Source organism: Dendropsophus ebraccatus, chromosome 1 (genome assembly GCF_027789765.1).
Source record: "Dendropsophus ebraccatus isolate aDenEbr1 chromosome 1, aDenEbr1.pat, whole genome shotgun sequence".
Taxonomy (NCBI): Eukaryota; Metazoa; Chordata; class Amphibia; order Anura; family Hylidae; genus Dendropsophus; species Dendropsophus ebraccatus.
This window is the reverse complement of record NC_091454.1, coordinates 63,983,745-64,008,853: the sequence shown is the minus strand read 5'-3', so window position 1 is coordinate 64,008,853 and position 25,109 is coordinate 63,983,745. Positions and strand designations below refer to the sequence as shown.

General features: G+C 44.6%; 6 long non-coding RNA genes across 6 annotated transcripts; 3 read left to right on the top strand and 3 right to left on the bottom strand.

Annotated features, from left to right (window-relative positions):
• Positions 1 to 3,231: 3,231 nt before the first annotated feature.
• On the bottom strand, positions 3,232 to 3,929 carry LOC138774197 (uncharacterized). Its single transcript, XR_011360262.1, has 2 exons — positions 3,548 to 3,929; positions 3,232 to 3,433 (listed from the first exon to the last, which is right to left on the bottom strand). It is a non-coding gene; the product is annotated as an uncharacterized lncRNA (long non-coding RNA).
• On the top strand, positions 3,854 to 4,572 carry LOC138774199 (uncharacterized). Its single transcript, XR_011360263.1, has 2 exons — positions 3,854 to 4,254; positions 4,369 to 4,572. It is a non-coding gene; the product is annotated as an uncharacterized lncRNA (long non-coding RNA).
• An 11,393-nt stretch (positions 4,573 to 15,965) lies between these two features.
• Positions 15,966 to 16,735, bottom strand: LOC138774193 (uncharacterized). The gene is made up of 2 exons (XR_011360261.1): positions 16,285 to 16,735; positions 15,966 to 16,170 (listed from the first exon to the last, which is right to left on the bottom strand). It is a non-coding gene; the product is annotated as an uncharacterized lncRNA (long non-coding RNA).
• LOC138774187 (uncharacterized) lies at positions 16,598 to 17,303 on the top strand. Its single transcript, XR_011360260.1, has 2 exons — positions 16,598 to 16,986; positions 17,102 to 17,303. It is a non-coding gene; the product is annotated as an uncharacterized lncRNA (long non-coding RNA).
• A 5,940-nt stretch (positions 17,304 to 23,243) lies between these two features.
• Positions 23,244 to 23,946, bottom strand: LOC138774183 (uncharacterized). The gene is made up of 2 exons (XR_011360258.1): positions 23,560 to 23,946; positions 23,244 to 23,445 (listed from the first exon to the last, which is right to left on the bottom strand). It is a non-coding gene; the product is annotated as an uncharacterized lncRNA (long non-coding RNA).
• Positions 23,833 to 24,571, top strand: LOC138774177 (uncharacterized). The gene is made up of 2 exons (XR_011360257.1): positions 23,833 to 24,251; positions 24,367 to 24,571. It is a non-coding gene; the product is annotated as an uncharacterized lncRNA (long non-coding RNA).
• The last annotated feature ends 538 nt before the right edge of the window (positions 24,572 to 25,109 follow it).

Below are 25,109 nucleotides of genomic sequence, written 5' to 3'. Positions count from 1 at the left end.
TGCCCTACAGTATCGGGTTACCCATCCTGCTAGGGTAGTACAAGGTCCCAAGTCCCTGTGCTGGGCTGAGCAGACTTTCCAAGACTTCCCAGAATAACCGTGTGTTACAGTAGGATACGTAGGCTTAAACGCTGCTTTATCCTACTGGGGTCTGTACCTAGCCTCAAGTATGCTGCCCTGTGTGTTGCTGAAAGTATCCCTGGTGTGGACAAGGTTTTCCTCAGAGGAAGTCACTCCCTCCTAAAGGTCTAGCACTGCATGCTAGCGGTAGTAAGTTGCATAGAAGAAATCTCTATGGCTCTGTGGTGTCTCTCTACACCTCTACTAACTAAAGAAGGCTCTCCCAACCAGAACTAGCTTCTTTTTATTGGGACAACTTAGCTAGCCTGTAATTGGTGGGGCTGTTTGTGTGTAAGAGAGGATAAAGAGGATAGGTAGAAAAGTGAGGAAAACAAGCCTGCACCTGTGATAGGATGGGACAAGGCAGGTGACACGAAACAGTTAACCCATGAGACCACCAGCTGTGCATAATACAGTACATATAATAAATAAAGCCACATCTAGTGCGAAAAAATACCCAATACGCTTTCCTTCATTCCCTTCTGTGAGAACCTGAGTGAGTTACTTTGCCCAGGTACATAAAGGCTTAGTGGCACACATTGCTGGGATACTACACTGACACCAATTCATTTAAAAGAAAAAAAAGTGCCGGATTACCCCGTTAAGAACTTCTTCCTTATCACACTGACCCAGCTGCTGCATGTGTCACACAGCAGGAGGAAGAAAGATGCCCCAAGGAACCCTAATTCCCCCTCATACTTTACAGTGCAAGACCCCCATATTTCATAGCCTGGTGCTGCAATTGAGACCCAAAGCCCTGCTGCATCTCCTCTCACTTTCTGGTTTGGCGGGGGGAGTCAGGATGGGATGCAGCAATGCTGGGCTGAATGAGCACTACTGATCCCAGATGACCTCAAGGACAATACACAAGCCCTAGAGGGGCCAAGGGTCTTAGTGGAAGACCTAAAATCTGTAGATTATACTCACCAGTCCTCAACAGGTCCTGGCCACCACCAAGTGACATCACACCCCACCTACCGCTCAGTGGAGAGCGGTGGTCGGGAACCTAGGCAATGAGCTAATCAGAAAACATTCACTCTCATTTCTGAAAAATGTAGTAGGTGAATTATTAAAGCAACTCTGTACGCACAATCTGACCCTCCCAAACCGCTTGTACCTTCAGATAGCTGCTTTTAATCTAAGATCTGTCCTGGGATCCGCTCGGCAGGTGATGCAGTGATTGTCCTAAAAAACAACTTTTAAACTGGCAGCCACCGTACCCCCAAACGGTCGGGGCTTAGATTGTGTATGCATTAGGCTGGCACACCCTCTTTGTCCCTCCTCCTTGTCCTCTTCATCATTAGGAATGCTCCAGGCAGATTGTCTCCTATTCATCAGCTGTGTGAATAATGAACATGGGCTGGATGGTTAAGCACCTGTGCAGTGTTCAACATGGAGAAAATGTTCCAGTGGCATTCCTAATGATGAAAAGGGTGGGGAGGAGGGACGGAGGGGTGGTGCAAAGTTAGAGCACAGATACTCCCATTTGGCATGGACTTCAAGTTTAAAAGTATTTTTTTAGCACAATAACTACATCACCTGCCGAACGGACCACAGGACAGATCTTGGATTAAAAGCAGCTATCCGAAGGTACAAGTGGTTTGGGGGGGTCAGATTGTGGGTGCAGAGTCGCTTCAAAAAGTGTACCTAACTTTCAAAACCTAAATCAATACTAGATTTCATATAAAGCAAGTTTGCAATATAGATTTTTTTTTTTTTTTATCATGGAAAAAAACAGCATTTCCTGTGTTCTGACTTTTTTTGCAAAGAGTCTAAAAAAAAAAAAAAAAGAAGGATGTTCAGTGTTTGCTAGGTCATCTCAGCACTTACAGAGAAGGCAGTCATGTGATTGATGGACACATTGAGCCGTTACTCTCTATACTGGCCGGAATTCCTATATTTTTATTGTTTTTATCAACCCGCACAAGTCAGAAAATCTGCCTTCTGGGGACTGGACCTGGATTTCTGCTAAATTCAGTTTTGTTTTACAGCCTAAAAAAAAAAAAAAATTATGTAAATTACAAACTTGCTTTATTTCACATCTACTGTTGATTTAGATTTTGAAAATTATAAAGAAAGGTACACTTTAAAACACAATTTTTTGGAATGAGCATTCTCATGAAGAGGGTGGGGAGGAGGGATGGAGGGGTGGTGCAAAGTAAGGGCACAGATACTCTAAGCCACGGCCTTTGGGCACAGGGCTGCAAGTTGTTTTTTAGGACAATAACTGCATCAACTGCCGAACGTACCCCAGGACAGATCTTGGATTAAAAGCAGCTATCCGAAGGTACAAGTGGTTTGGGGGGGGGCAGATTGTGAGTAGATTGTGGGTACAGAGTCGCTTTAAATCCAAGTAATTTGTGTTATTTTACCAGCAGTACCTACTATACACAGTAGATGAAGCCCTAGGATTTTCCTGCAAACTTTCAACTCTATAATTTGCTGCAATGGTATTCTGTATTGTTTGCCCAATAAATAACTTTCAAAGCAGAATTTTTGCCTCAGGTTTGCTACATACAGACATGTTTAGAAAGCATAAAGATTATACAAATAGTTCATCTATGTGTGGTGCAGGCCGGGCCAGAGGTAAATCAGGGACATCAGTCATTAATAGTATCATTCTGCCAGTAGAGATGAGCGAACCTGAGTATGTGGCATTTGATAACTGGTGGTTGAAGAGTATGGATGCAGCCCCAGGGAGTCCTGAAAAACATGGATCGAACTTCTTCAGCCAATGGTATTCAAATGCAGTACATTCGGGTTTGGACAAACCTGAGCATTCCCGAGGTTTTCTTATCCATAGCAACCAGTATGATATGCTACTAGACAAAGCCCAGACCACCACTAATGCCTTTCCTACAGACCACCACCAATAGCACTTTACTATAGACCACCATCCGAGCTTCCCTTAGAGACCTTCACCAATGTCTACCCCATAAATCTCCACCCGAGCTTTACCCAGAGACCACCACAAGCATTGAGAGTTTATAGTTGTAAAATAGACGTGTATACTGCATTATATATTACTTAATATAATAATGTATAATAATAATCTGTATATTAATATATTAATTAGTAAAATAAAAAATAAAAAAAAAACAGCAAACAGCCTTCCATCTGCTCAGTATGTTTATTTGATGCTGGTGTCCTGCTGCTGATCTGGTGACAGGTGAGGATGTCCTCAGGTCACTGTGGATACTAGGGGATGGGTCAGGTGAGAAGTTCTTATCAGGGTCACCAGGAGCAGATCACTCTCCATTATTCCTCTATACTCGTCTCCTCCTGTAGGAAGCGCGGTGTCTACGCTTGTGTCCTAGGAGAAACAATAACATGGGATAAGCTAAGAGACATCATTGCCATAAAGTCTCATCATTACAATAGATGTTATACTGTATTTAGTTGGTGTGATGGAACCTGCACTATTCACCTGTTTTATCTTGTTTTCCCATCTTATGAGTCCTGTGAGATGTTCGGACCCTATGAGCCCTCTGGGTCCTTTTTCTGCGATAGCTGCTTCTTCTGCCTTTCTTCTGAGTAGTAGCCATGATGTCTTGGTGTTACTGCTACACAAGGCTGGAGGTGACTGTCCTGTGGGATGCCAGATGAATGTTATATAGTCAGAGGCTATTATGTCACGTACAGCTTTCTCTTTGTTTGGTAGCTATGAGGTCACATGCATAGTTACACAGATTGGCACAGCTTTATCAATCAGTCGTCCAACAGGATTGTTCTTTGTTGCTCATAGCAACCAATCACAGCCCAGCTTTCAAATATCCATGAGCCCTGGTAAAATGAAAGCTGAGCTGTGATTGGTTGATATGAGCAACAAAGAACACTCCTATTGGACGACTGGTTGATAAAGCTGTGCCAATCTGTGTAACTATGCATGTGACCACATAGCTACCAAACAAAGAGAAAGCTGTACGTGACATAATAGCCTCTGACTATATAACATTCATCTGGCATCCCACAGGACAGTCACCTCCAGCCTTGTGTAGCAGTAACACCAAGACATCATGGCTACTACTCAGAAGAAAGGCAGAAGAAGCAGCTATCGCAGAAAGAGGACCCAGAGGGCTCATAGGGTCCGAAAAACTCACAGGACTCATAAGATGGGAAAACAACATAAACCAGGTGAATAGTGCAGGTTCCATCACACCAACTAAATACAGTATAACATCTATTGTAATGATGAGACTTTATGGCGATGATGGCTCTTAGCTTATTCCATGTTATTGTTTCTCCTAGGACACAAGCGTAGACACCGCGCTTCCTACAGGAGGAGACGAGTATAGAGGAATAATGGAGAGTGATCTGCTCCTGGTGATCTGATAAGAACTTCTCACCTGACCCATCCCCTAGTATCCACAGTGACCTGAGGACATCCTCACCTGTCACCAGATCAGCGGCAGCAGGACACCAGCATCAAATAAACATACTGAGCAGATGGAAGGCTGTTTGCTGGTTTTTTTAATAGGAATTACAAGTGGTTTTAGGTGTAAGTGTGACTCTGGGCAAAATTTTAAAGTGGGGCCCCAAATGTTTGGATATGGTCCCAAAATATAAATGGATCAGGACGGCAAGCCCCCTACACAGGCACACTATTTATATGCATTGGTACCAAACAATACTGCTTTAGGCTATGTTCACACTGCGTATGAATCCGTCCGTAGTGCGAACCACGAATATACGCACGTAGTTTTGAGGTTGATGCGTTCGCTTGAAAGTATACGATATACGCCAGCACAGTGCACACTACGTATGAGCTTACGGCCGGATCGAATACGGCGCCGTGAAAAATGAACAAGGCCATTGTTTAAGAGCGCAAATGTTGAAATTCACGGCCGTGGATTTCCATGCGGTCCCGTACGGAGTACTTATTTCAGCCAAATTGAACTTGATTTTTCGCTCCAAAAGGTTCTGTGTGGTTTATGGGGCTGGGCGAAGATTTCCAAGTAAATGACCTGTTTAAGATCGCTTCGAATCAAGCTAGGGAAGCATAACTGTACTGCGGGCGTATGTTCGCGGTTCGTAAGCATTTCAGCCGCACATGTACGGTGGCGTACGATCTACGGACGGATTCATACGCAGTGTGAGCATAGCCTTTTAAAGTGTCACTGTCGTTATCAAAATGTAAATCAACAGTAGATGTAAGATAAAGCAAGTTTGCAATTTACATTCATTATTCATGTTTTAGTTACCATGAAAAACACGGCACTTCCTGTTTCCTGACTCTTTTTTTTCCCTCAAAAACTGGAAACAGAAAACAGGAAGCCTGTGTATCCCAGGCCGTCTTAGCGCTCACAGAAAGCAGGCAGTCATGTGATTGTCTGACACATTGAGCTATGACCCTCTTTTAACCAGCACAAGTCAGAAAATCTGCCTTCAGTAGACTGGACCTGGATTTCTGGTAAGTTCAGCTTTGATTGACAGCATAATAACAGCAACAAAATAACGAATGTATATTACAAACTTGCGTTATTCCACATCTACTGTTGATTTAGATTTTGAAATGTATGATGAGAGTGACACTTTAAGTATGCCCTCACATACATTTTTTAGTGGCATTTTTCTGGCCCACATTAACGCCAGTGGAGAGTATGGCACCTTTTGGTGTTTTCAATTGTATCTGTGAAAAGTATTTGTGGCAACAATGACATTTGGATAGTTTGGTCAGCGCTTGGATCCTAACACAGACTTTATTAGGCTGGGTTCACACTGGGTTTTGCAATCCGTTTTTTTCATCCGTTTTTTTTCCAAAAAACGGATGGAAAAAGCGGATGCAACTCTGTGCATCCGTTTTTCCATTGACTTCCATAATAAAAAAAAGGATTAAAAACGGATGCTTTTTTTTTTAACGGACACACAAGTAGTGTCAGCTAAGTTCTTTTTGTCCGTCCAAAAAAATGGATCCGTTTAACGGATGCTAAAAACGCAGTGTGAACCCAGCCTTACTGATTAAGAGCCCCTTTTCTTGCTGGGGGGTTCGCAAAGGGGGAGATGGGGTCAAAGAGTGACAGTCTGTTCCCTAATGAGTTAAGTTAACCCTCTGTGGGCCAGACAGTGCTCCATTAAGGGTGGGGGTAGGGTTAAACTACCTGCTGGTGTCAATACAGTGGGATCCTGCTGCAGCCACTGATTAGCTGAGCAAAGACTTATGCAGTTTCTGCTCAGCCAATCAGCGGTTGCAGCGATATCCCGCCACAGCCGCTAAATGGCTGATCAGACATTTCAAGAACCAGCGCCCGGCACATTTCAATATAAGTGTGCCGGGCTCTTGTGAAGAACGAAGATGTCTATGCTTAGTATGAACGCTCCCCCCCATACTCTTTTTTGTGGCACCCAAAGGGTTAAATGGAGATGTAATGCAACCCCCTAGGGGGCAGACGGTAACCAGCTATATGTACAGATGCTGTATACTGTTAAGGAGCAGAACACCTGTCAAAATGTGTCTTTCCTTTTTATTTTTCAGATGACAGTATACAGAGAATTATGTTGGATTACATGGAGTATGTCAATAACCAGCAGATATTTATTTATTTTTTAATAAAAATATTTATTTAGACTGCGTTCACACTACGTATATTTCAGTCAGTATTGCAACCAAAACCAGGAGTGGATTAAAAACACAGAAAGGATCTGTTCACACAATGTTGAAATTGAGTGGATGGCCACCATTTAATGGCAAATATTTGCTGTTATTTTAAAACAATGGCTGTTGTATTGAAATAATGGCAGTTATTTACTGTTATATGGCGGCCATCCACTTAATTTCAACATTGTGTGAACAGATCCTTTCTGTGTTTTTAATCCACTCCTAGTTTTGGTTGCAATATGAGGACCACAATACTGACTAAAATATACGTAGTGTGAACCCAGCCTAAGACTGCGTTCACACTACGTATATTTCAGTCAGTATTGCAACCAAAACCAGTAGTGGATTAAAAACACAGAAAGGATCTGCTCACACAATGTTGAAATTGAGTGGATGGCCGCCATATAACAGTAAATAACGGCCATTATTTCAATATAACAGCCGTTGTTCTAATATAACAGCAAATATTTGCCATTAAATGGCGGCCATCCACTCAATTTCAACATTGTGTGAACAGATCCTTTCTGTGTTTTTAATTCACTCCTGGTTTTGGTTGCAATACTGAATGAAATATACTGACTGAAATATAAATATACTGACTGAAATATACGTAGTGTGAACATAGCCTAAATGTGTATTGTGTCTTTTTTTCTTTACTTTACAGGCTTAGTAGTGGAAGCTGTCTAATAGATGGCTTCCATTACTAAGCTGGGTCTTTGTGTTAGCCTGTAAAATTACTAACAATAACCCACCTGTTATTACCCCTTTACCCACATCACCAGGGGTACTGGGAAGAGCCAGGTACTAGTCCCAGAGCGTAAAAAATAGCGCTCCTGGACTGGATGGTGGCAGGCTGGTATTATTGGACTGGGGAGAGCCACAATAAATGGCCCTTCCCACCATGGTACTAGTAGGCTGCTGCTGTTTAATTTTTTAACCTGGCGGGTTAAAGGGAACCCTACATGCTTTTTCAGCGGCTGTCTCAACCGCTGATTAGGAGAAAGAGAAGCGCTGAAGGGTAAGTTTAAACCTCCAACGCACCGATAGATGAAATATGAAAGGCCATACACCACATGGCTATTTAGTTTTTTCGGACATTTTGGCATTTTTCTGCTCTTTATCACAACATCACAGCATTTTCTGACCCAATATTAATGAAAAAATGCCAGAAAACTGCCAAAATGCAGGGAAAAATGCTGGCAGTTTTCTGTGATTTTTTTATGGCATTGTTTTCAGCCCCCAAAAAACACAAGTTTGGCTGTGATTTTCTTCATGCAGTACCATATGGACTACAAAGTGTAAACCACTACGGATTTCTGCACAAAAAAAACTCAAGCAAATCCGCTGTGTCTGGACCCAGCTATGTGTTTATTAGAAACATAAACAAGATCATTTGTTTCTCTACTTCAGGTGAAAGTGCACTTTAAAGCATTGGTGGGGGGTTGTGCTATAAAGCAAAAGTGTAGCTAGGCATTTCTTCATCAGGGGACAAAGACTTACCTTGGGTCCCCCACAGCCAACTTAAAAATTAACTGCACTTGGTGCCTTCCCCCCTAAATATAAATAACACTCCTTTTTTAAGCTGGTGTGCATGCCTTTTCACCCTCATAGCAGAAAGAATTGCAACCATTCATTCTCTGCTTGGAAACAACAGCTGATGGTTCTGCGATGCCCTGACCCGTGGGGGCCACTCTGCAGTGCAGGTGTTACTAGCAGGCAGGAACCGGGGCAGCTGCAGGGCATAGAGTTGTCACGGTACTGGCACGAGGGTGGCACAGCTGTAGGCCGGTCTGCGGTACTATGCGGGATACTGGGCATGCGATTCTTCGCTGTACCTAGTCGGGGCACCAGATAAGGGACACCAATGCCAGGGTTCAGTAACAGCGGTGGTTACAAGTTTATTGTAACTGAGGTAACTGGTAGCAACAGTCTCTTCCGGATGCAACCGAGTATATAGCAGGTTTGTACAGACAGAGCAAAGGTTGTGCTGCATAGGCTGAGGTGAAACGTGCCAGATGATGGGAGTAGTAGTGATAGAGGAATAGTGAGGCTGGGTGGATTAGAGTACTTGCGGTGAATATCTTGAGTTGATGAGGAGATAGAGAGCAGGAATGACACCCAGATGAGAGGATACTCCAGGCACTTGAGCAGGCGGACAGCCAGGAACTGCTGCAGCAGAGCACCGAGTCCACTCTTCTGAAGGTGAAGAGGGACACACACGCACAACCTCCTTGCTTGGGAGCAGGGGCCGGAACTGCGCAGCAAGGGGAAGTCACATGGTACCCCTGGCCAAAGCTCGACGGCCATTGGAGGAACCATGGTTACGGGGCACGGTCACGTGATCACCAGCCTTTGCATACCACTGCACATAGTTATGCACTCAAGATATACACATGAACCTGAGAGTAATAGGGACGACACAGTAAACAGTTGCAGTGCATATAGTTTCCAGGACAGGCATGGCTATAGTAATAAAAGTAAACTTAAAGTGAGAAACAGACAGCCTGTTCTGGGACACTGCAGGTCCCTAACTTGGTGGTACAGGAATTAGGAGATCCCCATACTAGAAAAATAGTTCCATCTCTAGGACTACCATATACCTATACCCTGTGGATATGCAATAATCTCTAAGATGAAAATATAACTTATTATTTCCATGTTATAAAGAGATGGTAAATTATTGCTGCTGGGCCCCCTACTGTCACTGAGAGTAAAGGAGCCGCACTGCTCAATTACCAATGTGTCCTATTCAAAGTCTTCCCCTAATAGTGACTCTCCCAGTCACATGGCTATGTAGAGAACTGCAGCCTGCCCCATTTAGAAGAATGGTACAATGTGGATGGAATACCTATATGCACAGTGTCGGACTGGCCCACCAGAGGATCCTTCGGTGGGCCCCCAGTTTTAGAACCTGCACAAACACTAACTGACATGTTGTTTCTCACTGGTTCTTCATTGGTGGGCCCCCCAGATTAATTTCCTCTGGTGGGCCCCAGATACCACACTGTATATGCACATACACCTGTATGCATATGCGTATACATACTATTAAATATATACACTTATAGACAAACACACACACTCTATATATGTGCATGCAGGCTGCCCCTCCACATCCCTGGGACAGTAGTTGAAGTGATATCAAAAATAGGGGGCAGGCCACAGAGAGGACAGAGAGTTTAGTTTTCTTTAAAGGGGTACTCTAGCGGAAAAAATCTTTATCAACTGTTGTCAGAAAGTTATATAGATTTGTATATCCCTTTCTGCGGAGTGGAACACTGCCTCTGCTTCAATGAGATCCCGGCCGGAGCATACACACATTGTATACGCTCTGGCCGGGATCCCGTGCTGCGCCGCAAAGAACTGACATGTCAGTTTTCTGTGTCCCAATTCAATGAATTGCAGCCATAGGAAGCCCTGTCAGTTCACACAGTGAAGTGAGCGGCTCCGGCCGCTCGCTTCACTGTGTGCTATGGGAAGCTCTGATGTGGGCGTGCGCTGATGCACCCGCATCAGAGCTATGCGGCCGGAAAAATCATCCGGCCGGTACTTAAGTACCGGCCGGGATGATCCGGGCAGAGAACGGCTGTTCCGTGACCTGGCCGGGGTCACTGAACGGCCGGTCTCATATGTAGTGGTAACATAGCCTTACACAGATTCTCTAATGTTATATATTTTTTTTTATAAAATCTTTTTTTTTTTTTTTTTGCAATTAATTATTAATAAAATGGGCCTATTGTGATTCTTAAAATGGTTTTAGTTTTTCACCTACAGGGCTTTATGGGATGTAATTTTTTGCGCCATGATCTCTAGTTTTTATTTATACCATATTTGTGTAGCTCCATGCCTCCTCACCCCCTTCCTTTACAGTGCAAGACCCCCATATTTCATAGCCTGGTAGTCACTCACAATTCAGGAGTCACTCAGGCTGGGTTCACACTGTGTTTTTTCTATCCCTTTAACGCAGTGGTGTAGCTAAGGGGGCCCTGCTGCGGTTTTCCTCCCATCCTGTCTGTCACCTGTGTGGAGGGGGCACCCTGGGCGTCAGCACAGCAGGCAGGATAATGTACTGAGCCTGGGAGCTTAGTCAGGTCCAGTCCACAGAGCCTGCAGCGGGAGGGAAGGGTTCCATGATTTTACTTCAGAGAAACAAGGGCCCCATGCAAGCAGTAAGGATCACTCCTTTACTGAACTAAACTCCTGGGGCCAGCTCTCTCCCCCGACACTCTCTGTGGTGTCCCAGCCCTGGCTCCCCACACTGACAGAGGTCAGCAGAAACATTACAACTGTTTCCAGGCTCAGCCCCTATGACCCTTCTCTCTCTGTGCAGGCACCAGGCAGGGGCAGCAACTGCTGACAGGACCTGAGAACAGCCATATAGCAAGATGTCTGCCTGATAGTTTACTCCAGACAGCTCAGCAGCACCCCTGCCCAACTTCTGTCACTCAGCTCTGCAGCAGCTTCTATCCACAGAGCAATCACTGTGTGAGAAGGGGAAGATGATTGCTCTGTCTGTGTATAGAACTGACTGCTCTGCTTGCTGGCGCCCCCTTGGTCTCTGGACCTGAGGCAGCTCCCCCCCCCCCCCTGCTCTCCCCTCGCTACGTCCCGGCTTTAACGTATACGCTTTATGAGGAAAAAAAAGATTCAAAATGGATACAAAAACAGATGCAATTGTTTACAAAATTAGGGTTGACTACGTTTTTCTGTCAGTTAAAAGTAACCTATTAAAACTGGATACATTAACCCCTTAGTGCTGCAGCTAGTTTGGGCTTTCATGACCAAGCTAAATTTTATGTGGTTATAGCGCAGTAATGCATTAATGTATGCTAGCCATTCTGAGATTTTGACACAATAGAAACTATCTTCCTGAAAAAAAGGATAAAAACTGTCACCACATTACAAGATCCATAGCGTTCTTATCTTTCCCATGACAGAGCTTGCTTTGGGCTCATTTTTTGCGGGAAGATGTATAGTTTTTATTAATACCAAGTATTACATACAGTATATATGGCGTTTTAAACACTTTTATGACGTATTTTCGGAAGCGGGTTGATAAATTACAGCAATTCTGGCGCTGTTTTTTTTATATTTTTCTTTTACAGTGCGTGTCATGTGATATAATTAATAAAATAGTTTTATAGATTAAGTTGTTACGGCGTTACCAAAAATATATAGATTTTATGTTTTTTACGTGGTTTTATGTAATGTTTTATTATGTATAGGGAATATAATGCATTTTTATTATTGGGGGGGCTGGGGGGATTTTTTTCTATGTGTTTTGGTGCAAACTTTTTTTTTACTTTTAAGCTTGTCCACATTACTGTACACTAGTGTATACTAAGCAGTGATCTTTTGATCACTATTTCAATACACTGCACTATTTCTGTAGTGCAGTGTATTGCCTATGTCAGCAACTAGCTGACAGGCAATCTGCACAGCCATGCCTCTCGCATGGCTGTGTAGAGGCTTTAACTTGGCAATCTCGGGGGCCTTTAGAAGGGCCTGAGTGGGGTGTTAAACCGGGTGCAGTTGATAAATCTGCCCCATTATCTATCCCAGTTGGTAAACATCATTACAAAAAGAATTCAAAACAATTCCAAGATTGTTTCCCCTGCCTCCTTAAAGACAGAAGTCAATGTACTACAACCAAGTATCTTGGCTTGACAGCATATTTAATGATCCAAACTAACAAAATCATAGAACCCTACTCTGTGAGTTAAAGGGGTTTTTCCATCCGCTGAAGTTTAGCCCTGCTGCATCCCCTCTCACTTCCGAGTTAGGCGGGGTGGGGGGAGTGAGGATGGGATGCAGCAGTGCTGGGCTGAATCAGCACCACTGATTCCAGATGACCCCAAGGACAATACATAAGCTCTAGAAGGGCCAAGGATTTTAGTGAAAGACATAACAGTTGTAGATTATACTGAGCAGCCCAACTCCAGGTCCTGGCCACCAAGTGAATCACAGCCCACCTACCACTCACTGGAGAGCAGTGGTCGGTAACCTAGGCAACGAGCTGTCAACTACATAGAGTGAGAGAAATTGGCCAAAAAGCAAAACTATTGCAACTAACTTTTGCTAATGCAAAATCTCTTACACTGCCCCTGACGCAACACTACTGCCACTGACACATCCACTAGCAGACTGAGCAAAAGTGGTAATCAGAAAACATTCACTCTTATTTCTGAAAAATGTGGTAGAATTATAAAATTTTTGTCATTTTTTATTTTACCAGCAGTACCTGCTGTATATTTGCTTAGCTTTGCTAAATACAGACATCTTTAGAAAGCATAAAGATTGTACTAATATTTCATCTATGTGTGGTGCAGGCTAGGCCAGAGGTAAATCAGGGACATCAGTCATTAATAGTATCATGCTACCAGTAGAGATTAACGAACTTGAGCCTGTGGCATTTGATTACTGGTGGCTGAAGAAGATGGATGCAGCCCCAGGGAGTCCTGAAAAACATTTATCCAACTTCTTCAGCCACTGGTAATCAAGTGCAGTGCAGTATTCGAGCATGCCCTAGCAGCCAGTATGACATACTATTAGACAAAGCCGTGACCACCACTAATGCCTTTTCTATTGACCACCACCAACACTTTCCTATAGACCACTATCCAAGCTTTCCTTAGAGACCATTACTAATGTCTTCCCTTGAGACCTTCACCAATGACTTCCCCATAGACCTCCACCTGAGCTTATATGTGTGGTGTCCCACCACGGGTGTTACTAGTATGTTACACCTCTCGCAAAAGCCTGTACTTTAAGTAACTGTGGTAATGAAGTAGTACCTAAGTTTTGCTGCAAGTAACTCAAGGGTTAATGTTTATTGTGACCTGTACACCAATGAGGACCTTCTTTTCTTCTCTACCTATCCCTCAGCTCCTTTCTTTCTATGCTTTTTTCTCCCCCACTCACAGGGGACATTACTGCTCCTGTAGGAAGTTGTCATATGGGGAGAGGGAGTATACACCCACACTTAGTCAGTCTTAGTCTGGTTGTTGAGCAGAGAAGACGCAAAACAAGTTGGTCCCTGTTGTGGTCCAGCTGGGCCCTGGCTTTGCCAGGTCCCCACTCCATAACTAATCCGCAGTCTTAGTCAGGTTCCTGTGCAGTACAGACGCACATGGGAGACGCAGACACCACTTTCTTGAAAGCAGCACTTCTACACACTATGCAGTTTTAAGCTACTCCAAGGAGAGGACAAGTCAGAGAAACCCCAACCCATGCCAAGAACCAGTCTAAAAGTGTAAGACAGTATCCTGATAACAAGAGGAACTGATCTGGATAGAGCAAAGTTGCTAGAAGCCTACGTACTCTATCTGACAGCACGGGTGTAACCAGGAAACCTTGGCCACTCTGCTCTACCCAGGTAACAAGGTCTAAGGCTTGTGTCACCCTCATAGTGTCACCGACACTGGTGGGCAAAAGGTGGTATAGTGACAAAGGTCGAAACACTGGCACAAGTAAACTTCTATTTTCAAGTCTTCAGCATTCTACTAGTTCTTCTTCTTCCTAAGTTCCAATAGAGCACAGTACTACATTGGGTTGGGAGTTTCAAGACAAACTTCTCTTCACTACTCTGAACCCTCACGACCTACTCCTCCCTACTACTCTGAACCTGTAGTACATACTCCTCTCAACTATTCTCAACTCTACTACTCTAAAGGTCCTCAGTACAGCTTCTATCTTGTCAAGTCTACAGTCTGCTATCCGCTATTGTACAAAGTATTGTATCTATTTATATTAACTGTGATTATTACTCATACATCTACATGGTAGATACCACATCCTTGGGTCATCTTCTTTTTCTATGGGTGGCGGTACTGATAGTACGGGTGGGTCAAAACTCCACTCCGGACCACCGTGATAGGTACGCAAGGGACCCCCTCACAGCCCAGCAGGTCACCGACCACAGGGGAAAGGGTATAGCTCGCCACTATAAAAAAAAAGCAGGTGTGCCCCCATACCTGAGTGCCCTCCTGGCACTGGCATTACAACAGTATACCATCTGGCTGAGCTATATCTCGACCAACCGGTTGAGCTTCACAGTGACTGGTCGAGCCTCACAGGAATGCACAACATATGCACATGGAGTACTTGTCACCTAATTCTTGGGCGGATTCTGCAGTCCGCCCATAGTCAGTTCTTTGGGTGGACAAAGAAATCAGCCCAAGCATATGATGGAGCCAGCAGATTACGCACAGAGTGTTCAGGAACAATTACTCCGTGTGCATATACCCTTAGGGTGGGTTCACACTACGGAATTCTCGCAGATAAACTCAGCGGAATTCCGCAGTATGTCCGCACACGGCCGCGCGCCTTTCCGCCGACTCCATGGACACAATTCTATGGGCCGGCGTATTCCGCTATCCGCCGAAAGAACTGACATGTCACTGGTGGAAAGGAGCGCGGCCACGCACGCGGACAGCTGACGGAATTTATTTATCCATGAGAATTCCATAGTGTGAACAAACCCTTACCAAGAGACCACCACCTAAGGGCACTATTCCACGGGAGTGATAATCGGCCAAAATCGGCCCCATTCAGCCTGATTTGGCCGATTATCGCTCGGTGGAATAGAGAGAACGATCAGCCGATGATCGTGTCATCGGCTGATCGTTCATTTAGGGCCAGACCTAAAATCATCGGTCCCCCACCGCAAATCGCTACGGTGGAATAGCAGTGTGCGGCGGGTGACCGACGATTTGAGAAGCAGCACCAAACTTTTCCTGTCCGGGCTTCACCTGCACTCCGTCTTCCTCCCCGGGTCCCGCTCGCAGCATCAGCAGCTCCAGGGCGGCCTGACTGAGCTGTCAGACCGCTCAGCCAATCACAGGCCGGGACCGCCGCGGCCAGTGATTGGCTGAGCGGTCTGACAGCTCAGTCAGGCCGCACCGAAGCTAATGCTACGCCGCGGGACCCGGGGAGGAAGACGGAGAGGAGGAGAAGCCCGGACAGGTAATGTATTGCTGCAAGGGCTGCAAGGACATCGGTAACGATGTCCCTGCAGCCCTCGCTTAATCATCATCGGGGCCGTGGAATAGGCCCAGTAAACAAGCGCTGATCTAGCAGATCGGCGCTCGTTTACATCGTCGCTCGGCCCGTGGAGCTTCACCCAGAGATCACCATCAGCGTTGAGAGTTTGTAGCTCTAAAATAGACTTCTTTACTGCCTATGGATATAAATATGTATAATAATCTGTATATTAATATATTAATTCATATAAAAAAAATAGCAAGCAGCCTTCCATCTGCTCAGTATGTTTATTTGATGCTGGTGTCCTGCTGCTGCTGATCTGGTGACAGGTGAGGATGTCCTCAGGTCACTGTGGATACTAGGGGATGGGTCAGGTGAGAAGCTCTTATCAGGGTCACCAGGAGCAGATCACTCTCCATTATTCCTCTATACTCGTCTCCTCCTGTAGGAAGCGCGGTGTCTACGCTTGTGTCCTAGGAGAAACAATAACATGGGATAAGCTAAGAGACATCATTGCCATAAAGTCTCATCATTACAATAGATGTTATACTGTATTTAGTTTGTGTGATGGAACCTGCACTATTTACCTGTTTTATGTTGTTTTCCCATCTTATGAGTCCTGTGAGATGTTCGGACCCTATGAGCCCTCTGGGTCCTCTTTCTGCGATAGCTGCTTCTTCTGCCTTTCTTCTGAGTAGTAGCCATGATGTCTTGGTGTTACTGCTACACAAGGCTGGAGGTGACTGTCCTGTGGGATGCCAGATGAATGTTATATAGTCAGAGGTTATTATGACACTTAGGTAAATATGAGGTCACAGGTATGATGTAAGTGAATGCAGGATGGAGCTTGTTGACCTCTGTTTGCCAATGTAGTATTGTTAATATTTTTGTTGCCCATAGCAACAAATCACAGCTCAGCTTTCATTTTGCCAGGGCTCATGGATATTAGAAAGCTGAGCTGTGATTGGCTGCTATGAGCAACAAAGAACACTCCTATTGGAGGACTGATTGATAAAGCTGTGCCAATCTGTGTAACTATGCATGTGACCTCATAGCTACCAAACAAAGAGAAAGCTGCATGTGTCATGATAGCCTCTGACTATATAACATTCATCTGGCATCCCACAGGACAGTCACCTCCAGCCTTGTGTAGCAGTAACACCAAGACATCATGGCTACTACTCAGAAGAAAGGCAGAAGAAGCAGCTATCGCAGAAAGAGGACCCAGAGGGCTCATAGGGTCAGAACAACTCACAGGACTCATAAGATGCGAAAACAACATAAAACAGGTAAATAGCGCAGCTTCCAATCACACCAACTAAATACAGTATAACATCTATTGTAATGATGAGACTTTATGGCAATGATGTCTCTTAGCTTATTCCATGTTATTGTTTCTCCTAGGACACAAGCGTAGACACCGCGCTTCCTACAGGAGGAGACGAGTATAGAGGAATAATGGAGAGTGATCTGCTCCTGGTGACCTTGATAAGAACTTCTCACCTGACCCATCCCCTAGTATCCACAGTGACCTGAGGACATCCTCACCTGTCACCAGATCAGCAGCAGGACACCAGCATCAAATAAACATACTGAGCAGATGGAAGGCTGTTTGCTATTTTTTAAAATAGGAATTAATATATTAATATACATTAGTGAAGGTCTCTAGGGAAGACATTAGTGATGGTCTCTAAGGGAATCTGGTATAGGGGTCTATAGGGAAGTGTTGGTGGTGATCTATAGAAAAAGCATTAGTGGTGGTCTGGCCTTTGTCTAGTAGCATGTCATACTGCCAACTAGGGTTATGCATACCTTGAGCACGCTCAGGTTTGTTCGACCCCCAATGAATTTGAATACCAGTGGCTGAAGAAGTTGGATCCATGTTTTTCAGAACTCCCTGGGGCTGCATGCATCTTCTTCAGCCTCCAGTAATCAAATGCCACAGGCTCAGGTTCGCTCATCTCTACTGGCCGCATGATACTATTAATGACTGACTGATGTCCCTGATTTACCTCTTGCCCGGCCTGCATCACACATAGATGAAATATTGGTAGAATCTTTATGCTTTCTAGAGATGTCTGTATGTGGTTAACCTAAGGCAAAAATTCTGCATTAGCCAATATTAAGTAAGGGTGGTGCAGTTCTAAATGCAAAAATATTGAAAATTAATGTATTGGCAAACCAGGGTCGGCGTCAGCACCCGCCTTACTCAGGCAAGTGCCGGGGTGGGTGCCCTTAAGGCATTGTTGGCCCGGCACTTGCTTCCCCTGGAATGCAGGGCCATCGGGCAACCATCGAGTAATGCCGCAGCCTCCCCCCACCAGTTTTGTGGGGAAACTACCAACAAATTAATGCCCGACAAGACTCGCCCCGACACCTACCGTGAGTGAAGGATTAGCCTGAATGTGCAGGGCCTCAGCAGGAGAGAGGGGCTGTACAGCAGGAAGGATGGTAACTCATCACTGCCAGTTAGAGGTCACGCAGCTTTCCCAGAATCTTGTATAATAGGTATAATAGAAGTCACCCAGCTTTCCTAGTATCTTCTATAATGGAGGTCACCCAACTTTCCTAGCCTCTTCTGTAATGTAATCACTCAGCTTTCCTATCATCTTGCATAATGGGATCACGTAGCTTTTCTAGCTTGTATAATGAAGGTCACTCAGCTTTCCTAGCATCACATATAATGGAAGTAACTCAGCTTTCCTAGAATCTCGTATAATTGGGTCACTTAGCTTTCCTAGCATCTTATATAGTAGTAGGGGTCTGTTGAGACCCTCTAACAATGATGTCACATGATTTGCTATACAAAGGGGCCCGCTGCGGCTCTGTTGCCCAAGGACCCACAAAAGCCTATAGAAGTCCTGGGGCAAACAATTCAGAATACCACTGCAGCAAATTATACAGTAGCAAGTATGCAGGAAAATCCAAGGGCTCCATTTACTGTATACAGTAGGTACTGCTGGAAAAATAACAATTGACTAGAATTTAATAATTCACCCACAACATTTTTTTAGAAATGAGAGTGAACTTTTTCTGATTACTACCAGTCCTCAGTCTGCTAGTGAATCAGTAGTGCTGTGTCAGCGGCAGTGTAAGGGATTTTGCATTAGCAAAAGTTAGTTGCATTAGTTTTGCTTTCTGGCCTCCTTCTTCCTCTCCATTTAGTCGATAGCTCATTGCCTAGGTTCTCTGCTGAGCGGTAGGTGGGCTGTGACTTCACTTGGTGGCCAGGAGCTGGGGGTGGGTGGGTGAGTATAATCTACAGCTTTTACGTCTTCAACTAAGATCCTTGGCCCCTCTAGGGCTTGTGTATTGTCCCTGGGGTCATCTGGGATCAGTAATGCTCATTCAACCCAGCACTGCTGCATCCCATACACACTCCCCCCACCCCGCCAAACCAGGAAGTGAGAGGGGATGCAGCGGGGCTGAACTTTAGTGGATGGAAAAACCTCTGTAACTCAAAAAATAGGGTTCTATGATTTTGTAAGTTTGGATCTTTAATACACCTCCCAACTTTGACTGAGTGGACAAAGGGACATGGACACGCCCCTAACCCCACCCAAAGACATGCCACTAATCCCCCTCTCCATATCGCGTCCCACTGTTTTTCACACACACTTATACAGGAGGAGGATAATAAGTATATAATACACTGCTGTATACCTACACAGCATGGAGAGACATATACACACTTTTACAGGAGGATAATAAGTATATAATGCACTGCTGATCCTCTACACAGAATAGAGAGATATGTACACTAATACAGGAGGATAATATCTTTCCATTCTGTGTAGGTATACAGCAGTGTATTATATACTTATTATCCTCCTCCTGTATGAGTGTGTATATATCTCTCCATTCTGTGAAGGTGATCAGCAGTGTAATATATACTTATATACACACTCATACAGGAGGATAATAAGTATGTAATACACTGCTGATCACCTACACAGCATGGAGAGATATGTACACACTCATACAGGAGGAGGATAAGTATATATTACACTGCTGACCACTTACACACCATGGAGAGATAGATAAGCCAGGTATGTAGTGGTCAGCATCACTCTGCTCCCTCCTCCCCTCTCCTTGTATTACAAATGCTAATGTCGGCCCTGGGAGCAGAGATGAAAGGCAGTGGCACCATCGGGGCTCCCTCCCCTCTCTACAGCAGCCCCGATGGTGAACAGTATCATTGCAGCAGCGAGGGTCTGACAGCGGAGACCCTCGCAGAGATGACACAGAGACAGCTTTCCTGCGTCTGTGTCATCTGAGAATTGTAATTAATGTCGCTGCAGCATTGGGGCATAGGCTGCAGAAACCTTAATTATCAGGGCAGCAGGGGCAGGAGGGGGTAACTTACCATCAGCTCCCACCTGCTGGGTGACTCTGGGGGTCCCTGTCAGGCTGCTGGAGCTGCTCCCTGAGGTAACTTCCAGCCCAGCTAGGTCAGTTCTGAGGGGTCCTGGTGGCGGGCTGCTCAAACTTCTAGCACCTGGAGAACGTCTGCTGATTTGCTGGTGACCATCACATGACCTCCAGCCACCTTCATTCATTGGTGGGGCTGGGCCGTGATATCAAAATGCTTTAAAACTGGCAGCAACATATTGCAGGGACGCTGTAGATGAAGCGGGACGCTGTAGATGAAGTGGGACACTGTTCCTGCTGTTTCGGGATGGCGGGACACCACCCCGAAATAGGGACTGTCCCGCCGGATCCGGGACAGTTGGGAGCTATGCATTAAATATGCTGTCAAGCCAAGACACTTGGTTGTAGTACACTGACTTCTGTTTTTTTAGGAGGCAAGGGGAACAATCTTGGCATTGGGATAGATAATGGGGCAGATTTATTAACTACATCCGGTTTTACGCCCCCTCTGCCTAATTTATCATGGTTTACACCTGCCAACAGGCAGAAATCTACATCTGCCTCCCTTAAAGGGAACCAATCACTTAAAAAACTGCTATAACGCTATGGGAATGTGCTAGAGCAGCACCCAGCACACCTCCCAAACCTGCTTCTGCACCCCCCATCCCTGGAGTGTACAGCCCGAAAACTTACTTCATAAAGTTGGCGCCCTGTATGTAGATTACCCCCAAGTAGTTACAGTGGGCAGTGAGCTGCGGCAAGTAGTCACGGTCCCTGGGCATTCCAGAGTGGTAATCACGCCCCTCTGGGGGTGATTAGCCTGCATAATTGTGGCGACGTCACCGAGAGGCGTGCTGTCCCTAACATCAGCACACCTACTTTCTTTCTGTGCCGCTCATGCGCAGTACAGCGGGTACGGTCCGCGCCGTACTGCGCAGGTGCAGAAAGCCTCAAACTCATTGCTTTCTGCTAAGTCTTTGTCCCTTGATGAAGAAATGCCTAGCTACACATCTGCTTTATACCACAACCCCCTGCCAATCCTTTAAAGTGCACCCTCACCTCAAGCTAGGTCCAAACAGAGAGGTTTTCTGTGCAGAAATCCGTAGTGGTTACACTTTGTAGTCCATAGTGTACTGCATGTAGAAAGTCTACAGAAAACACAGCATTCTGTCCATTTTGAACAGTCAAACTTTTTGGGTGTTTTTTTTTTCTGGGCTAAAAACAATGACTTTTTTTTAATATAGTCTTTTTTTTCTGGCGTTTTACCCCTTGTGTTTTTTTCATTATAAGTCATATGATTCTTTCATCATATTATTCCAGAATTGGGGGAAAAAATGCTAACATGCATAGTCTATGAAATGAAAGAGGCCACTATTTCTTGAAAAAAAAAAACACCAAGCGCAGAAAATTCAGTGATTTTGCATAACTGCCAAAGAGCAGAAAAATGCTAACATGACCTAAAAAATAGTGGTCATGTGGCATATAGCATTTCATATTCCCTTATTGTCTGGCTTTACACTGCCTTAAAATCTTGAAAAAATGGCACAAAAAACACAATGGCGTTTTTTTTCTCTCCCATAGATTTCAATGAAAGTCTTCTGCTCCACTATAAAACGCAGTAGCTTATGTGTATAGCGTTTTTTAGCAGATTTTTTGGCGGGGCCAAAAAAGCCACAGACTTGCTTCCCCTGTGGAGTTAAACTTAACCTTTAGGGCTTCTCCTTGTGTTTACACAATCAGCGGCTGAGATGAGACACTTCCTCGCTGAAAAAGCGTGTAGGGTTCCCCCTATTTCCATAACCAGCCAGGTTAAAAAAGACAGCCTAGTAGTACCAGGGAGGAAAGTGCCATTTATTTTGGTCCTCCCCAACCTAATAATACCGCTGTTGCCGCCCAACCTAATGTTGCCGCCCAGTCCAGGAGCAACATTTCTGACACTCTGGGACTTTTGGTATCCAGCTCTTCCCAGTACCCCTGGTGCGGTGGGTACAGGGATAATAATCGGGGGTTAGTGTTAGTCATTATACAGGCTAAAACAAAGCCACAGCTAAGTAATGGATGTCATTTATCAGACAGCTTCCACTACTCAGCCTGTAAAGTAAAAAAAAAAAACATTTAATAAATATTTTTATTTGAAAAAAAAAAAACACCCCGCTAACTTTTATTAAAAAATAAACATCCACTGGTCATCGACGCAGTCTGCATAATTTAATGTAATCCTCTGGATACCGAAATCTGAAAAACAAAAAGGAGAGACGCACAAAAAAAGGCACAAGCAGAACACCCATCATTTTGACAGGTGTTCTGTTCTTTACCAGTATACAGCATTTGTACAGATAGCTGCTTACCGTCTGGCCCCCATGGTGTTAAATAAGGATATATTGCATGCTCACTTAACCCTGTGGGTGCCACACAGAACACTATAGGGGATGTGTTCATACTCAGCATAGGTGTCTTCTTTCTTCACAAAAGCCCTGCACACTAAGCTAGAAATGTGACAGGCTCTGGCTCTTTAAATGTCTGATCAGCCAATTAGCGGCTGAGGCGGGACATCGCTGCTGGCTGAATAGAAACTGCACAAGTCTATGCTCAGCCAATCAGTGGCTGCAGCAGGGTCCCAGTGTCCGGACACCAGAGGGTAAGACTAACCCCCCACCACCAACCTTAAAGGAGCACACTCTGGCCCCCAGTAGGTTAACTCAATCCTCTAAGGAAGAGACTGTCATTCTTTGCTCCCATCCCCCTCTTTGCGATCTGGCACACAGAAAACTCTGTGTACCGGGTCTGGCAGCCGTCCCAGCAAGGAAGAGGTCTCTTAACCAGTGATGAAGTTCGTGCTTGGGTCTAAATGCACACCCGAAAAACGTCATAGTTGCCACAAATACTTGTCACACATAAATTCAAAAATGCCATGCAGTGGCATTTTTGTGGGCCAGAAAAACGCAACTTAAAATGTGTGTGTAAGGGCATCTTTAAAGCAGTATTGTTTGGTATCAATGCATAGACATATTGCGTGCCTGTGTAGGGGGCTTGCCCTCCTGATTTTACTGTGAATGTATTGTGGTACAATATCCAAGCATTTGGGGCCCTACTTTTAAATTCTGCTTAGGAACACACCTAAACCTAAAACTGACCCTCATTCCTATAAAAAAAAAAAACAAAACAGCAAACAGCCTTTCATCTGCTCAGTATGTTTATTTGATGCTGGTGTCCTGCTGCTGATCTGGTGACAGGTGAGGATGTCCTCAGGTCACTGTGGATACTAGGGGATGGGTCAGGTGAGAAGTTCTTATCAAGGTCACCAGGAGCAGATCACTCTCCATTATTCCTCTATACTCGTCTCCTCCTGTAGGAAGCGCGGTGTCTACGCTTGTGTCCTAGGAGAAACAATAACATGGGATAAGCTAAGAGACATCATTGCCATAAAGTCTCATCATTACAATAGATGTTATACTGTATTTAGTTGGTGTGATGGAACCTGCACTATTCACCTGTTTTATGTTGTTTTCCCATCTTATGAGTCCTGTGAGTTTTTCGGACCCTATGAGCCCTCTGGGTCCTTTTTCTGCGATAGCTGCTTCTTCTGCCTTTCTTCTGAGTAGTAGCCATGATGTCTTGGTGTTACTGCTACACAAGGCTGGAGGTGACTGTCCTGTGGGATGCCAGATGAATGTTATATAGTCAGAGGCTATTATGTCACGTACAGCTTTCTCTTTGTTTGGTAGCTATGAGGTCACATGCATAGTTACACAGATTGGCACAGCTTTATCAACCAGTCCTCCAATAGGCGTGTTTTTTGTTGTCCACAGCAGCCAATCACAGCCCAGCTTTCAAATATTCATGAGCCCTGGCAAAATGAAAGCTGAGCTGTGATTGGTTGCTATGGGCAACAAAAATATTAACAATATTAACAACAGCCTGCATTCGGTTACATCATACCTGTGACCTCATAACTACCAAAGAGAAAGCTGTATGTGACATGATAGCCTCTGACTATATAACATTCATCTGGCATCCCACAGGACAGTCACCTCCAGCCTTGTGTAGCAGTAACACCAAGACATCATGGCTACTACTCAGAAGAAAGGCAGAAGAAGCAGCTATCGCAGAAAGAGGACCCAGAGGGCTCATAGGGTCCGAACATCTCACAGGACTCATAAGATGCGAAAACAACATAAAACAGGTAAATAGCGCAGCTTCCAATCACACCAACTAAATACAGTATAACATCTATTGTAATGATGAGACTTTATGGCAATGATGTCTCTTAGCTTATCCCATGTTATTGTTTCTCCTAGGACACAAGCGTAGACACCGCGCTTCCTACAGGAGGAGACGAGTATAGAGGAATAATGGAGAGTGATCTGCTCCTGGTGACCCTGATAAGAGCTTCTCACCTGACCCATCCCCTAGTATCCACAGTGACCTGAGGACATCCTCACCTGTCACCAGATCAGCAGCAGCAGGACACCAGCATCAAATAAACATACTGAGCAGATGGAAGGCTGTTTGCTGGTTGTTTTTTTTTTTAAAGGAATGAAAACTGAAATTCATTTTACTGTGTATTAAGGTAGAATAGGATATAATGTATATTTTTTTATTATATTTCCCTCTGTGCCCTGTACTTTTATAAAAATTATATATTATAAAGTAAGCACATTTATTCTAACAATTGCAAACTATCAATGCTGGTGGTGGTTTCTAGGTGAAGAATTGTTGTTGGTTAAAGAGGAACAAGCACCAAAGTACTTGAATGCTTAGTACTCAAGTCGATCATTTTTCAATACTTAAGTCAAGTAACGATTCAAGTAACGAGCCCCATTAAAATCAATGGGAGACTCGAGTTTGTAACCAGGTGCTCAGCAGAGCGGAGGGTACCATTTTATTCTGAAAGTGACAACCTGGCCCCCAGGGGCTAAGTTTAATTATTTATTTAAGTATAAAAATTATTCTTACACCCCCAGTTTGTTTTCACTATTGCCATCACCACCTGTCTTCACTATTGCCGCTCAGCCAATCAGTGGCTGAGGTGGGACACCCC